Here is a 17,405-nt window from a genome sequence, read left to right on the forward strand (position 1 = left end):
ATTTTATGATTGTGTTAAGTAACAGTTAGCTAATCAATAACTAATGAATTCTGTCATACCTACTGAAGAACTACTATTATTTATCTACTAGTTAGAGTTCAAGAAAAATATGAAGTAACTACTAATGAACAGTTATACGCAAATAATCACTATCAATAATCAGTCTGTGGCCCACAAATCAAGTGCTTGAGTAAAAGTACACATACCCCAATAAAATATTACTCCAGTAAAATTATAAGTAGGCCAGTTCATTTTCAAAGTTACTTGAGTAAAAGGACAAGTACAAAGTACTACTACAGTAGCAACTTTGTTAAAGTCCACTTATTAGCCTATAATGGAAATGAAATATGCATTTGTTTGCTTCTAAATGTTTAAGTTTTGATTATAAAATGTTTGTTAAATTAGTTTAAATGTGGACAGTATGCATGTTAAAATTGAATAAAATATGAATTATCTGATAATTCTTTATTAATTACTAAAGGGTTCGCTATAATTTCACTTTAGAATAGGCCTGCTGTTTCAGGTTCGAAATAAGTCCTGAAGAATTATTTGATAATTATTTATTCATTACTAATGGGTTCCCTATGTTTTCCCTTTAGAATACTGTTTCAGGTTCTAAGTAATTATTGAGGAATTATCTAATAATTCTTTATTAATTACTAATGGGTTCCCAATATTTTCACTTTAGAATAGGCCTAATGTTTCAGGTTCAAAATAAGTCCTACAGAATTATTTGATAATTCTTTATTAATTACTAATTGGTTACCTGTATTTTTTACCTGTATTTCCTCAGGCTTTGCCTTACATAAAGAAATTGAATTAATGGTAATGTGGTATGCTGAGGAGGCACACATACAGTACTATATATATAAAATATAAAGACTAAGGTAAATTATCGCAAGGCACTGAAGTCGTGGTAGGGTTCCTACTGGAAGATTTCTTACAAAACACACTCACAAAACAATTCACTACACAGGCAAAACCTCTGTAAAATGTATTGCATTTATTAATATTGCATTTTTATACTACTACAACTGCTAATAACTTTTATATGAAAGGGTCACAATTCAATTAAATTGTGTATAACTGTTCATTAGTAGTTATTTCATAGTTATTTTTCTTGAACCCTAACTAGTAGATAATTAATAGTAGTTCTTCAGTAAGTATGACAGAATTCATTAGTTATTGATTAGCTATCTGTTACTTAACACAATCATAAAATTGTATTACATACTGATTAATTAACATATCTTTACCTTAGTAGTTAACAGTAGTGAGTTGAGTGTTAATGAAAAATTACCTGTTAGTTCTTTAATAATTCCTTTTTAGTTATGTAGTAAGTAAGAAACAGTATTCTAAAGTGTTTTCGTTACCCTTTATTAAAAAAGCGGTGTGTTGACTCTTGCCCATGTGTCTTAAGCCGTTTGAATGCAGTGCTGGAGCTCAGGCCGATCTGGTCCTTCTGGTAGACGGATCCTGGAGCATCGGCCGCACAAACTTCAGAAAACTTCCTGGAGGGCCTGGTTGTCCTCTTTCACATTGGGTCACAGGGTGTGCAAATAGGTAAGATGTTATTTCATATCCTCTATTTTCATTGTATATGCATTGCAGTTTCAAAACTGCATTTCAGTGTCCCATTTAAACTAATTGTCTTTTTTTACATAACTATTCGGTTTGAAAAACTTTTTTTATGCTTTTGAAATGAGTCTCTTATGCTCGCCAAGGCTGCATTTATTTGATAAAAAGCAGAAATATTTATTCTTGTGATGCAAAATTGAATTTTCAGCATCATTACTCCAGTCTTCAGTGTCACATGATCCTCCGGAAACCTTTGTAATATGTTGATTTGGTGCTCAAGAAACATTTCTTATTGTTATCAATGTTGAAAACTTGAAAGTTGTGCTTGCTTAATATTTTTATGTAAATTGTAATAATTTTTTCAGGATTCTTTGACGTATAGAATTTTGTAAATAAAGAAACAGTGTTTATTTGAAATAAAAATATTTTGTAACATTATACAGTAAATGTCTTTACTGTCTGTTTTGATCAATTTAATGCATGCTTGCTGGTTAAAAGTATGGATTTGTTTGTCATTTCAGCGTTATCTCAGTACAGTGGAGATCCACGGACAGAGTGGCATCTTAATAACTTCACCTCTAGAGAGCCGCTCCTGGAGGCTATCAGAAACTTCAGATACAAGGGAGATGGATGCTGTTTGTTAATGAATACGCTACACTACAGTTCAAAAGTTTGGGGTCGGTAAGATCTTTTTTTATGTTTTTGAAAAAAGTCTATTTTGCTCACCTAGGCAGCATTTCTTGGATCAAAAATACAGTCAAAATAGCAATATAGTGAAATTATATTATAATTTATAATCTTTAGTTTCACATGATCCTTCAGAAATTATTTTAGAATGTTGATTTTGTGCTCAAGAAACATTTCTTATTCTTATCAATGTTGAGAACAGTTGTGCAAGTTTCTATGATTAATTATTTAGGGCATCTGTGGCATAATGGTTACGGAGTCTGATACAGGTTTGTATTAACTTGAAGCTCACAGGTTCGATTCTCACTACTCACTACTCCTAATGTAAGTGCACTAATTTGAATGGGTTAAATGCAGAGGACACATTCTGATTATGGGCTACCATGCTTGGCCTTCACATCACATTCACATTGAATACAAAGTTTGAGAGAACAGCATTTATTTGAAATATAAGTATTTTATAACATCATAAATGTCTTTGTCAGTTGTGTTTTTAACAATTCAGTGCATCTTTGCTAAATACAAGTGTTCTTGTTTCTTTTAAAAAATCTTACTTATTCCAATCTTTTGAATGGTATTATAAATACTGTATGAGCTAATGCATATTTAATATATGCTATAGTTATGTGTATATTAATAGATAAAGTTTTTTTTTCTTTCCCACTCATGTTCAGGTGTAAAAAATGCAGATGAAGCAGAATTGCGGCAGGTGGCGTCTGAACCGCTGGAGCTTAATGTGTATAATGTGAATGATTTTCCTCTACGCAGTAAACTGGTGGGAAGACTAGCACGCATCCTCTGTCAAGATTGAAGACCATATTAAAACGAAGAGTAGGTCAATCACACACAGATTATCCTTCATTGTATTGATCTAACAGGCTTCTACCACCTTCTCCCATTAAAGCAAAACGGTATGTGTCTTTTGCGGGAAGGAATGGTGTGTCCCACTCAGGACCCAGTTCTGTCCTATCCCAGCCCAACTGATCTGCAATATGTAGGACTAGGGTCCAGATTGGTGCGCCTGCGTTGGACCGTCCCCAGCAGAAGACCTCAGCAGTACAGAGTGTCAAAGTGTCAAAGAGACTAATACTCTGTACTAATAGTCTGTTAGACTAAGGCTGTTTCTGAAATGGCATACTCTATGAGTAAGAACTTGATTTGAATAAGTATACATTGCATCTGTGTCAGTCTGAATTAATGTACATAATTTACTACAGTTGCATTACTTCACTGCCATTCACAACTTCTCAGCGTGGCCTCGTGGGATAGTAAGTGTCCACTGGATGCACACTTTAGAATCTCACCAAGAACAACTTTATCCAACTGTTTTATGCTAACTGAGATTCGGACAATATTTTCACATACTGTTTTTCACCTTAGTAGGAAAGTATGCCATTTCGGATGCTGTCTAAGAATTATCGGTCATTAGTACACACTGGAGACTGGTATCCTTTAAAGATGCTCAAAGCTGGAATTGTTTGTATCAGGTCGCTGTAGTTTACTTTTGAGCACCAGGAACTGATGAAAAGTTGGTTTCTTGCTGCCACCTATGGGACGTTTTCTATGCTGTAATTGATATTGCATTCAGAACACTAATTTTGTGTGATTTATATGCATGTTTTTGATTTATCCCAGGTGGTGGTGAATGGAACAGACTCCACAGCTCTGCTGACAGGACTGTCCTCACAGACACAGTACCACCTGTCCATCTTTCCTGTCTATGAGAACAATGTGGGCTCTGCTCTGAGAGGCACCTTCACCACATGTGAGTTCCAACACCCAAAATGCTCATTCATAACATTTCCTGATATATAGTTAAAAAAAACCCATGACCACAGTGAAAATATGGGATTCAAACAGCATGTCATATTAAATGTTCTCCTCATTAAAGTACCATTGGCAATACCTGAGGCTCTAGAGGTCACATTTTCTTCTCCTAACAGTCTTCGGGTGCGCTGGCAGCCGGCCGCAGGAGCAACACAGTACATGGCCTTATATTCAGCACTCAGTGATGGAGAGCCTGATGATGGAAAAGAGGTGAGTCTGGGATCAGGGTCTCTGTGTTTCTAATTATGTTACAATGGTGTGATGCCTTTCCTATGCTTTTGTCTTTTGTTCCAGGTTAAGTTTGGACCTGCTCAAACGGATGTGGAGTTGGTGGATCTAATGCCATCCACAGATTATTCAGTGACACTTTATGCTCTGTAATGTATGACAAGGACCCTAGTGACCCAATCACAGCCATAGGCACCACCTCTAAATACAGATTCATTATCAGCACTTGCATAGAAACACGAGACACACACTTTTATCTAGTTCCTGGATTGGTGTGACAAATCTTCTTAAAGGGATCGTTCTCACAAAATTGAAAAATTCTGGTCTTTGAAAAAATTTACTCACCCAAATGTCATTCCACATCTGTATCACTTTCATCTCTGGAATATAAAAGAAGCTATTCTGTTTTTTCAATAGGCACCAAATCTGTTTGTCTACCAACATTTTTCATAATATCTCGTGTTCTGCTAAAGAAAAAAAGACATGTAAGTTTGCAATGACATCAGGGCGAGTAAATGTTAACAGAAGTTTAATTTTTGGGTAAACTATACCTTAAATAATGTCATAAAAGAAAGAAGGAGAGACAAACTGCAGATAGACTTCATTTCTGTCATTAAGCACCTTAAATTAGATCAGAAAAACAGATGGCTATATGTTTAAAATACTCACCCATACACCCATACTCAGAATTTCACTCTGCATTTCACCAATCCAAGTGCACACACATACAGCAGTGAGTAGTGAACACACACACACCTTGTACACACACCTAGCACAGTGGGCAGCCATTTTTGCTGCGGTGCCCAGGGAGCAATTGGGAGTATTGTGGGTGCAAGGGAGCGCTGTTCCCCACCTACATTTCCTGCCGGTACTGATAATTGAACCCATGATCTTCCTCTTTGTTCCCCAAAGATAAATATAAAATGAAACTTGAATGGAAACTTTTAACCAGTATGTGGTGGTAAGATGTCTACACCAACTGTTTCTGCTCTGGACACAAATGCTGCAGCTCTTTTAGAAAGAAGGACTTTTGTGAACCCTTTTGTGACTGACATAAAATAACAACTTAACCACTTAATCCATTGAAATGAACAGGAACTCTCAAACGTTTCAAGTTTCAAACGTTTCCATTAAAAATAAATGCTAATCTTTTGAATGTCCTATTTATCAAAGAATTCTGGAAAAAAAATCTTATATATATATCTCAAAACATCCAAATGTTATGAACATTGATGATAATAATAAATGCAACAAATCATATATAGCTCAGAGTGAGGCTGTGGCCATACGATACAGCACCTGTGAGTATATGCACTTATATATGCATGCAATATCTTTGATTACACACATGAATAACTGTGTCACATTTTTGTTGCTGCTTTAGTATCTGGAGGTGGTCTGAGCAGTTTATCCATTTCAGAGGAGACAGCAGTCAGTATGCTGGTCACCTGGGTTCACCCCAACGCCCGTGTGCTGCAGTACCGTGTGTCGTACACTCCGCTTAATGGGGATGGAAGGGAAAACACAGTAAGTGCTTTTAGAAGAGTGAAACCTCTTATTTTGTATTGCATGTGTGTATTTGAATTGTCTTATCTCCATCTACGTGCCCTATAGATTCCATTTTAGTGACCATAGAGACTTGGGTACTTGGGCTCTTATGGCAACCACTCAGAACCATTAAAAAATGCATTTAAAACCACTCAGGCCACTTTAGCCACTGCATTGCAATGGCTTGACAACCACCCACAACACCAGAAGAGTGTGGCATTGACTTATGAATGGGCAAACACCAGTCCCATTTTCTTCAGCCAACGTAAATAAACATTTATGATAATTGAAATAAAAACATAACTGGAAAAAACAACAACTTTAAATTACAAAGCAATTCAGTCACTCTCAAATGAATAAAATCACTGTCTTGATTGTGATAACACTATATGACCCTGAGAAATGTAACACTGTTAAATATTTATTTATTATTATTTTACAATATTGATATCACACCATATGATATTGATATCATACCATTCCAAATGTTTAAGTATTTTTTTAAAGAAAAAGGATTCTTTTTTTTTTCACCGAATGCTGCTTAAAATTTAGCTTTGTGTCACAGGCATAAACTACATTTCAAAATATATTAAAATTTGTGGGGTTGTAAATGAGTTGAGGCAAGGCAAGTTTATTTATATTGCACATTTCATACACAATGGTAATTCAAAGTTCATTACATAAGATTATTAAAGCAAGGAAATATTCTAAAATGATAAAAAAAAAGATTTAAAATGAAATTAAAACAATTAAGAATAGAAAATGATTATACAAAAAATACAGTGCAATCAGTTCAGACGTAGCACTGTGCTCAATTCAGTAAAAGCACAACTTAAAATATGTGTTTTGAGTCTAGATTTAAATGTGACTATAGTGTTTTAGCACATCTGATCTCTTCTGGAAGCTGGTTCCAGCTGCAGGCTGCATAATAGCTAAAAGCAGATTCCCCCTTGTTTTGAGTGAGCCCTTGGTATTTCTAACTGACTTGATCCTAATGATCTGAGTGGTCCTAGGCCATAGAGTGATTTATAAACTAATAAGTAATAATACTTTAAAGTCAATCCTAAATGTAACTGGAAACCAGTGTAAAGACCTGAGGACTGGTGTGATATGCTCAGATCTTCTGGTTCTAGTCAGAATCCTGGCAGCAGCGTTCTGGATGAGCTGCAGCTGTCCAATGGTCTTCTTTTGAAGGCCGGTGAAGAGACCATTACATTAGTCCTCCCCGCTAGTGATAAAGGCATGAACAAGTTTCTCCAAGTCTTGACTGGAAACAAAACATCTAATTCTTGCAATGTTTTTGAGATAATTATATGCTGATTTAGTTATTGCTTTGACATGACTACTGAAACTGAGGTCTGTCAAAACCACACCAAGATTTTTGACTTGATTTTTAGTTGTTAACCCCTAGAGTCAAGGTTTGCATTCACCTTGAGAACTTCATTTTTGTTTTCAAATGCAATGACTTCAGTTTTCTATTTGTTTAACTGAAGGAAGTTTTGGCATATCCAGCTGTTAATTTCATCAATGCATTGGCAGAGGGAGTCAAATGGGCTGTAGTCATTTGGCGATAAAGTTAGGTAAACCTGGGTATCATCTGCATAGACATAGCGGTGATGGGCAAATTGGTTCTTTCTCATTATTTGACTCAGTGGAAGCATATACAGACTGAACAAGAGTGGGACAAGAATTGAGCCTTGTGGGACTCCACACGTCATGGACGTCCACTTAGACTTATGATCTCCTATACTCCCATAATAACCTCTCCCTTCTAAGTGTGACCTGAACCATTTAAGGGGCATCCCAGAAAGCCTAAGCCAGTTTTCCAGTCTCTCTAGAAGTATGTTATGATCAACAGTGTCAAACGCAGCACTGAGATCGAGTAGTACGAGCACTGATATTTTCCAAGAATCAGAATTTAAGCGAATAGAATTTATTATCTTTGAGCGCTGTTTCTGTGCTTTCTGTGACGTCGTCGAGGTGAGGTGTAATGTTGTCATGTAGGTTAAATAGGTGTCATTGCCAGGCAGCGAGAAGCGCGTCCTTCTGCAGAATCTGCTGCCTGACACTCGTTACAGTGTGCTGGTGACTGCTGAGTACCGCAACAGAGAGGGTGGCAGTGCCTCAGCCCAGGGGAAGACCAGTTAGTCACACACACATCAGCACAGTATCTCTAGTATTACAGTGTGCTGACCAAGTATATACTTTCTACTTGACACTGCAACTGCCAGACTGTGTCTTGTATTTAATCTCCTCTCTTTGCACAACCAGCTAGCCTGCGGGTGAGCAGTGTGGTGCGGTCTAACCACTCCAGTATATGTGTGTCCTGGAGGCCTGTACCAGCTGTCAGTGGTTATCGCATAGTCGTCCAGGCTCTCAGAGGTACCAGATCTAAAATCAAGCATAATTCTGTTATTAGGAAACAGTTCTGAACAGGCCATTTGTTTTGGGTGATTTATCTCTCTCTCTCTCTCTCTCTCTCTCTCTCTCTCTCTCTCTCTCTCTCTCTCTCTATGTTTGAGCTCAAATAAACAGACTAAGGAAGATATAGTAGATGCTGCCTGCAGCAGCCACTGTTTCTCTGAGCTGCAGCCTGAAACTGTCTACCGCATCAGTGTGCACTCCCGTCTGGTAACAGTAGAGGGCACTGAGGTCACTATTCTTCACCCTACAGGTCAGAATCCTGTTGGAAACATACTTCAGCCTAAAAAATATCTGATGTTATGTTTTGCTCAATTGTAATAGCATGTAATTCTCTCATAAAGCAACTGCTCCATTAAGAATACAGGTTCCTCCTCGACTGAATCCCGTACAAAGAAAAGGTAAGACTTTCAACAGTTAAGGCCTGTTCACACCAAACACAAATATTACCATGAATATTCAGTGTGACCAAGCCTTTGAAACAATGCATGCTTTTTCATCTATTTATGCCAAATAAAGTAATTTTGCAACAGTACAAAGCTGTTCTTCTTTCGTGAGTGGATCCATTCTTCATTCAGCAATGTAAACATAAATGATCTGAAAGCAATTCGCTTTGCTTTTCCACTTTACTACTGGTGTGAACAGGCCTTTACGCTGCTTGTGGTAAAAACAGCTTTCTTCAAACATAACATGGTGACTTTCTTTTCTTCTCAGTGTGTCCTGAGACAACAATCAGAAGTCATGTGGTTAGGGGTATGGTCATATTTACATTTTACATGTATGATTTGGCAGATGTTTTATCTAAAATGACTTAAATGGAACTTTAGGTGTACATATGTTCAATTCATGCATTCCCTGGGAATCAAATCCATGACCTTGGCATGTGTCAGACATTAGCAGACATTGTCATCCTCTAATTTTGAGCAAAGTTTTGCAGAGCAACAACCAAGATTATAGCCTACTACTATTCTTAGAGAGCAACACTGTGGCACTACAGGGCTCAACAGCAAGAATGGTTCTGTTTTCTCAGTCAGGCCTATTCTTCATAATTTCACTGTTGCCCAACTTATATATTGAAGAATTAAATGTTTGATGAATATATATTTTCATTTATATATTTTTTATTTCTTATCTTTTCTTAAATATTACATTTATAATTTAATATTTTATTTAAAAAAATTCAAAATACATTTATAAGCGCGTGCTGTTTGCAGTCATTTCAGCATCTGCCGTCTCAATGAGGACATAAATACATAAACAAAATCACCAGAACTGTTCTGAGTCACTTCACAAGCATTTTACCGTTTCATTCGCATAAAACCAGTGACAATTTAAAGGTATTCAAGGCAACCCGTCAAAATAAGTTAATTTTATTTTTATTTTTTGCTAGAAATATTACTATTATTTAGTAGAATGTATGTGATACTACTGTTGAAAAAATTAATAAAACTTTTTAAAGAAATAAATCACACAATATTTCTTCCACGTTTTAATTTTAATAGCAAATCCCCTTTATTTACCAAAAGATAAAATGTGTTTAAATTTTGTTAATTAAAAGACAAATTAAATTTGGGTTAAACTTGTTTACTCATTACTTGTTTTTCATAATTATATAACTTGTAGAAAAACTTTAAACACAATTGTAAATAAGTATAAAGATTGGCATTGGTTTAATTTTTAGTCATATAAAGTATATGTATTTTTTTTTTTAATTAGCATATTTTTGTGTTTTGCTTTGGTTCCGAAATTGGTACCGAGAACCGTGGATTTTCACTGGTATCGGTAGTGAATACTGAAATTTTGGTACCGTGACAACACTAAATATTTAATTAATAGTTAATTTTAGTTAAAGGGATATTCCACCCCAAAATGAAAATTTTGTCATTAATCACTTACACTGTCAAGGTCCAGAAAAGTAGGAAAGACATCGTCATAATAGTCCGTCTGCCATCAATGGCTCAACCGTAACGTTATGAAGTGACAAGAAAACTTTTTTTAAGCGAAAAAGAAACAATTTTTTAATGACTGTGTCACTTCATATCACCGTATGCTCTTCTGTATCAGCCGCGCCACAAGGATGCGTTGTTTTCTTTCAGCTAAATACACGTAATAAATTAGCTGGAAATTATGGTTATTTTCATTATTTATAGAGAAAACTCCAAGAAAATTCTCAATTTCATAAAGATAGAAAAAAGTAGTGGACCCAGAGTAGAACCTTGAGGAACACCTTTTTTTTTTTTTACAATCGAGTAATCAGACTTTAAGGTTATTAAAGGCGTTTAATTAAATTAAATTCATAAACACTTTCATATACTGACCCAGATATAATAGTTCATTTGAGCCCTGTACTGTTTAAAAAAAAACATGAAATCGTGTGTGTGTTTTTTAGGCTTCAACATGATGGAAGCATTCGGTCTAACTCAAAAAGCTCACTCTACTATTGAGGGTGTTGCAGCTGAACCTTTCATCTTTAGCACCTTACCCAGTTACAACGTCTACAGAGACGTATAGCTGACCCAGAGCACAGGGTGAGAACACAAAACACACACATGCTCCGTTACACCCTTCATTCAGTGCTCACACCCTGTCTGTCTGTGTCAGCTTTATCCACCCAGCTGGCTTTTCTCCTGAACACACCATCAGCATGGCCTTCAGGCTCTTGCAGGGTTCTCCCAGGGAGCCCTTTGCCCTCTGGCAGCTCACAGACAGTGACTTCCAGCCCAAGATGGGGGTGGTGCTGGACCGTGAGTGCCTGGACATTTCTGTAGATAAAATTTTAGAATGGCTCCAATTCAGTAGCAAGACTAATGAATTGTAAATCCCAAATTCATTAGATCCTTAATCTCTGTTCTGTCATTTAGCTGAGAAGAATGTTCTGCTGTATTTCAGTCTGGACTACAGAGGAGAGATACAAGGACTGACCTTTGACCAGCCACAAGTCCACTCAGTTTTCTATGGCAGCTTTCATAAGGTTTGTGTGAAAGGTTTTTTGGTTACTGTCAATCAGTCAGACAAGCTTTGTCCTATGTCCCAAAGAAATGAACAGGAGATTTCCAACAATGATAGTTTATTTGTACGTATCAGCCATTTCACTTTAAAAATGTAACTTGAAGTCATAATGTAGGCAAACACTTCTCAACATCAACTAAAAAGAGAAAACCCTAATTTGAAAGTTTACATTTATTTATAGATTTTATAGAATTGATTTCAGTGCATTTTGAAGAATATCCATCTAATTGTTTAAAAACTGTCCAAACACACAGATCCTTTAGCAACAGATGGCAATGGTTTCTAGAAAAGGATTGCTCAGTAATGTTTTAAAATAGGGCTTAGCAAAGAAGAGTACTTTCAGTGAGGGGAAAAAAAGAAATACAACATTTAAACTGCCACTGATTCTTCTCATCTGTTTAACTGACTGGCAGATCCATTTGTCCGTCAGTGAGGTGAGTGTATCTTTGTCTGTAGACTGCCAGCCGGTTAGTGAGAGGCCCGCACGCCCCCTTGGAACTTTGCCCACAGATGGTTTGGAGATGTTGGGCAAACTAGTTAGGACAAGTGTACCTCACAGCAGATCTGCGGCTGTGAGTCTCACTTCATGACCAGAAACATATTGTAAACAGTAATATATATATATATATATTAAGGCCATGCATATTGTATTTTCCTCTAGTCTCAGCTGCAGTCCTTTGAGATTGTGTGCAACACTACTTGGGTATCAGAAGACAACAGCTGTGATCTGCCCTCACAGGTACATGATCAGTCTAGGTTGAGTTGACATATCAATATGGCACTGAATTACATTATGTAGTGCAGGATGGTTCAAGTTTCTTCTGTATTTTAAGTGTGGCTCTCTGTTCTCTAGAGAGATGAGGAGAGCTGTCCTGCCCCTGCTTATGCATGCACCTGCACCACCGACGTCCCTGGAGCACCTGGAGACACTGGGCCACCTGTGAGAGAGACTACAATGCTGCATTTTTAAACTGACACAATCATTAGGAAGCTTGTGAAATCATTTTATTAGTTGTTTGAATAATCAGCGTTATAATTATTGGTGTAATGATATGCTTGTATTCAGGGGAGACCTGGACCTCATGGGGAAAAGGGAGAAAAAGGAGAGGTGGGACAAAAAGTAAGGAAACTTGCATGCAAAGTTGGGTTTGAACCAACAACCATTATGTTAACTACTCATTTAAAATATTGTATTGTATATAAAAAAATTTAACAATTTAAAAGTAACTGTTTTCAATTTGAATGTATTTAAATGTATAATTTATTCCTGTGATGGCAAAGCTGTATTTTCAGCAGCCATTTCTCCAGTCTTCAATATCACATGATCCTTGAGAAATGTTTCTATTATGTTGATTTGCTGCTCAAGAAAAAATCATTCTTATTATTAATGTTAAAAAAAGTAATGTTGGTTAAAATTTTTGTGGAAACCATGATACAATTTTTCCATGATTCTTTGATGACAAGAATGTTCAAAATGTCTTTACTGTCACTTGTTTCTGTTTCTGTTCCTTTTCCGCATCTCTCCAGGGAGAGGTGGGTCCACATGGTAATTCAGGTCCTGATTGGCACTCTTGGACCCTCTGGTCCTCAGGGAATAACTGTAATGGGCAAAATGGTATGCCTACATTTGTTCTACAGAAATGATGTATATTAGTATTTAGAACAGATTTAAATCATTTTTATTTGTCTAAATAAGGGACCACCAGGAGCAAGAGGGGAAAAAGGAGATATTGGAAGGGCTGGGAGCCAGGTGACCATCAAAATCCATCTTATAGGCCATAAATTCATCTTCTTCTGGAATATCTTACATTTTCCTCACTTTGTGTTCATGGGGTTTACCAGGGCCTCCTGGTGAAGAGGGCATGACTGGTCCTAAGGCAAGTCTCTAAATGGTTTGAGGCAGTTGTCCTACATGTTTTAAATGTTCAGTACCAATCATCTTAGTGTCAATAAATTGCCCACAGGGCACCAGAGGAATGGAGGGTAATATAGGTAGCCCAGGAATCCCAGGACCAAGAGTAAGACAGCCTTACTTTTATGCATTCAATGAGTGTCTTATACTGTACATGCTTTCACTGTACTTTTTTAAAATTTCTGAGTCTACACTTTGTAGGGTTTTCAGGGTATGCCTGGTCATCCAGGGCCACTGGGAGAGAGAGGGCCTTTAGGTCCTGTAGGGCCCACAGTGAGTAAAATTGGGCTGTTTTACACTGTCTTTCATCCATACATTCCAGCCAAGATAGATATCTTCAAGATAGAAAATATTTGAGATATTTGAAAAAGGTTGGATAGATATTGGCTAATGTTTAGTAGATGTTCCAGATTATTATTTTTTTCCTTTCATAGGGTCTTCCTGGAAGTAAGGGTGAGAGGGGAGAGAAGGTGGGTTAAAAATGACAACTTTGCTATATGCAAACCTTAAAATAGATTTTGTTTGTTTTAATAGTTCTTCTGTTTATTAGGGTGAGCAACAGTCTCTTGCCATGATCTACCAGCTTGTTACACAGGCCTGTGAAAAACTTGTGCACAGTAAGTAGTCTATTCACTACATCCATTTTAATTAAGTCACAGTAAATGCAGAATTTAAGAGTATCTTTAATGGGAATCTTGGCCTGAGTAACTGCATATCAGTTGTAATAAACTGTCCTAGATGAAGTCCTGAAGATGGATGCTTTTCTAAACGAGATTAATCGAAAGCCAGTGCCCATCCAGGAACCAGAAGCACCACCAGGAGAGCCTGGGATACCAGGGGGAAGGGGGCCACCTGGATCCCTAGGCCCTCAGGGTCGACAAGGAAGCGGAGGAGATTCTGGGAAACCAGGGTACCCTGGTGAGCAGGGTAAGCCTTGACACTTTCATTTCTTTGGAGATGCAATCTGCCAGGCAAACACTACATCTGATGGTTGCCATTAGACACATTAGTGTTTTTCTTGAAAATCTGTATTATGTGTGATTAACTTATAGGACGCAGAGGGATGCCTGGTGAGAAGGGCTCTCCAGGAGCAAATTTGGTGGGACCACAAGGAATAAAAGGGTTTGCAGGTATTGAAACATCCAGGTACATATCAATAAATTAGAATGTCGTGGAAAAGTACATTTATTTCAGTAATTCAACAGAAATTGTTAAACTCGTGTTTTAAATAAATGCAGTGCAAACAGACTGAAGTAGTTTAAGTCTTTGGTTCTTTTAATTGTGATGATTTTGGCTCACATATAACAAAAACCCACCAATTCACTCTCTTAACAAATTAGAATATGGTGATATGCCAATCAGCTAATCAACTTAAAACACCTGCAAAGGTTTCCTGAGCCTTCAAAATGGTCTCTCTCTTCAAAAGTTTGGTTCACTAGGCTAAACAGTCAAGGGAAGACTGCTGATCTGACAGTTGTCCAGAAGACAATCATTGACACCCTTCACAAGGAGGGTAAGCCACAAACATTAATTGCCAAAGAAGCTGGCTGTTCACAGAGTGCTGTATACAAGCATGTTAACAGAAAGTTGATTGGAAGGAAAAAGTGTGAAAGAGAAAGATGCACAACCAACTGAGAGAACTGCAGCCTTATGAGGATTGTCAAACTTAACAGCCAGTGTTAAGTTTCCACAGTCTGTGATAATTTGGGATGCAATCTCATCTGCTGGTGTTGGTCCATTGTCTTTTTTTGAAATCCAAAGTCACTGCACCCGTTTACCAAGAAATTTTGGAGCACTTCATGCTTCCTTCTGCTGACTAGCTCTTTGAAGATGCTGATTTCATTTTCCAGGAGGATTTGGCACCTGCCCACACTGCCAAAAGCACTAAAAGTTGGTTAAATGACCATGGTGTTGGTGTGCTTGACTGGCCAGAAAACTCACCAGACCTGAACCCCAGAGAGAATCTATGGGGTATTGTCAAGAGGAAAATGAGAAACAAGAGACCAAAAAAATCCAGATGAGCCGAAGGCCACTGTCAAAGAAACCTGGGCCTCCATACCACCTCAGCAGTGCCACAACCTGATCACCTCCATGCCACGCTGAATTGAGGCAGTAATTAAAGCAAAAGGAAGCCCCTACCAAGTCTTGAGTACATGTACAGTAAATGAACATACTTTCCAAAAGGCCAACAATTCACTAAAAATGTTTTTATTTTTTATTGGTCTTATGAAGTATTCTAATTTGCAGAGATAGCGAATTGGTGGACCAAGATATTTAAATGAATCAACAATGAGGCTGTTGATTCATTTAAATATCTTGGTCTTTGGATTGACCCTGAACTTTCTATCAAGTCTCATATTGATTATATTGTTAACAGAACATATGGTTTTTTGTGTTTACTTTATCGTTCATTTAATTGTTTTACATGTCAAGTTAGGAAAATAATTATTTCTCAGGTTATATTACCACTTATTGATTATGCCAATATAGTTGATCAAAATACATCTGATACTTATTTGAAGTCTCTTAATTTGGTTTATAACTCTCTGTGTAGATTTGTGTTAAGCATAACGTACCCATCACTGTCATATATATTAAATGCTTAATTGGTTACACCCTGAATCAAAAAGACAATTTAATTGGATTTTGTTTATTTTTAAATGTGTAACTTGTGTATGCTTGTAAGTGGTGATTTTTTTATGTATGACATTAATTGTTTAGTAATCCTGCTCTGTGGGTGTGGGAGATTGGATGAGCATGTCTTCTAGTTTGTGTACTGTATGTGTTGCATACATGTTTTGTTTGTAATATTTTTTTTTGTTGTTTCTGGACCACCTTGAAAATTAGATGTCACATCTCAAGGGGCTATCCTTTCAATAAATTCAAATGAGTGATTTGTTAAGCGTTAATGGCACCACTATGTATTTCTACTTCACCAGGACCTTCAGGTGAAACTAAAATAGTTTCCCAAAGGTGCGGATGGTACCTCACCAGGTCCCAAAGGTGAGGATGGTAAAGCAGGACCTCCAGGTATTCCAGGAGCTTCAGGTCAGCAAGGAGAAATGGGACCCCCTTGGTGTATGTGACAGCAGTGGATGTTATCAAGGACCCCTGGCTGCAGGTAAAGAACTGTGTCATTGTGACCACCACCATAAAAACAGTGTAAGTCCATGTCTGACATGTGGGTAAGATTACTGTTTATCCTTTTTCAAACGATCCATACCTTGGATACCAGTCTTGAGTTGAGAAGTTACTGTTTTACTTCAGCATTGCCAGAACAATCTCTCTGCCCAGACTTTGTAGAAATACACTGTGTGATTTAATGGACAGAGTTTCTGCCAGACGCTGATTTTGAATGAGCCTGCTGATGGACTCTTTTGACTATATTTTTTCTTTGTGCTAGCTGATCTCAGCTCAATGCTTCCATTCTGAGATCACCAAAGCACTGATCATCCTTGACCCTGTCTTTTACCCTGGATGCAACCTGATCTACTGCTACAAGACTACACACTCATACACTATTTAACAGAGAAATTGACAGAGATATTTTTGGTATCCAGAAAAGGAACTCAGGTGTTACAGAACAACAGTTAAAATCTGCAGTAAGAATGTTTCTAATATTTTACATTAAGTATTTTATTGTTTTTAATGCACTGTATGTTTTAAATGTATATTGTTGAAGGAATATTACTTTCAATGTTCTCTATTATTGTTTCTTGACCATGTGTTTTGTTTAAAAATTTTAAATAAGCAAATTGTTGCAAGAAAAATACACATGTTAATATGAAATACACTGTTATATTATATTAATTGTCTTTACATATGGAGAAGTGCTGTCCATAGTATTTTATAGGATTAAAAAAAAAAAAAGTTGACTCACCTGATATCAGTCATGCTGCATCAATTAAATAATTGCTATTTGCATTCACTAAAAAAACGTAAGGAAATAATGTATAAAAAGATAACTGATGTTTACAAAAATGGTACTTATAAGCATAATTTCGTTATGTAACTACAGCAGTGAAATCACTCTTAACGTGGCATCATTTTCATGAAGCTTTCAAAAGCAAACATCTTTTGATGTAATATAGTTTCAGATGCCTTGCTGGATTTATTAAATAAACATAATCTGAGTGTTTCACGGGGAACCTTTTATTTAAATGTAAATGGCATGCCAGAGCGATGAATACAGATT

At 36.8% G+C, this 17,405-nt stretch overlaps 1 pseudogene; it reads left to right on the forward strand.

Annotated features, from left to right (window-relative positions):
- The first annotated feature begins 2,512 nt into the window (after positions 1-2,512).
- On the forward strand, positions 2,513-16,711 carry LOC132129015 (collagen alpha-1(XX) chain-like; annotated as a pseudogene).
- The last annotated feature ends 694 nt before the right edge of the window (positions 16,712-17,405 follow it).

This window comes from Carassius carassius, chromosome 46 (assembly GCF_963082965.1).
Source record: "Carassius carassius chromosome 46, fCarCar2.1, whole genome shotgun sequence".
In the NCBI taxonomy this organism is placed as follows: domain Eukaryota; kingdom Metazoa; phylum Chordata; class Actinopteri; order Cypriniformes; family Cyprinidae; genus Carassius; species Carassius carassius.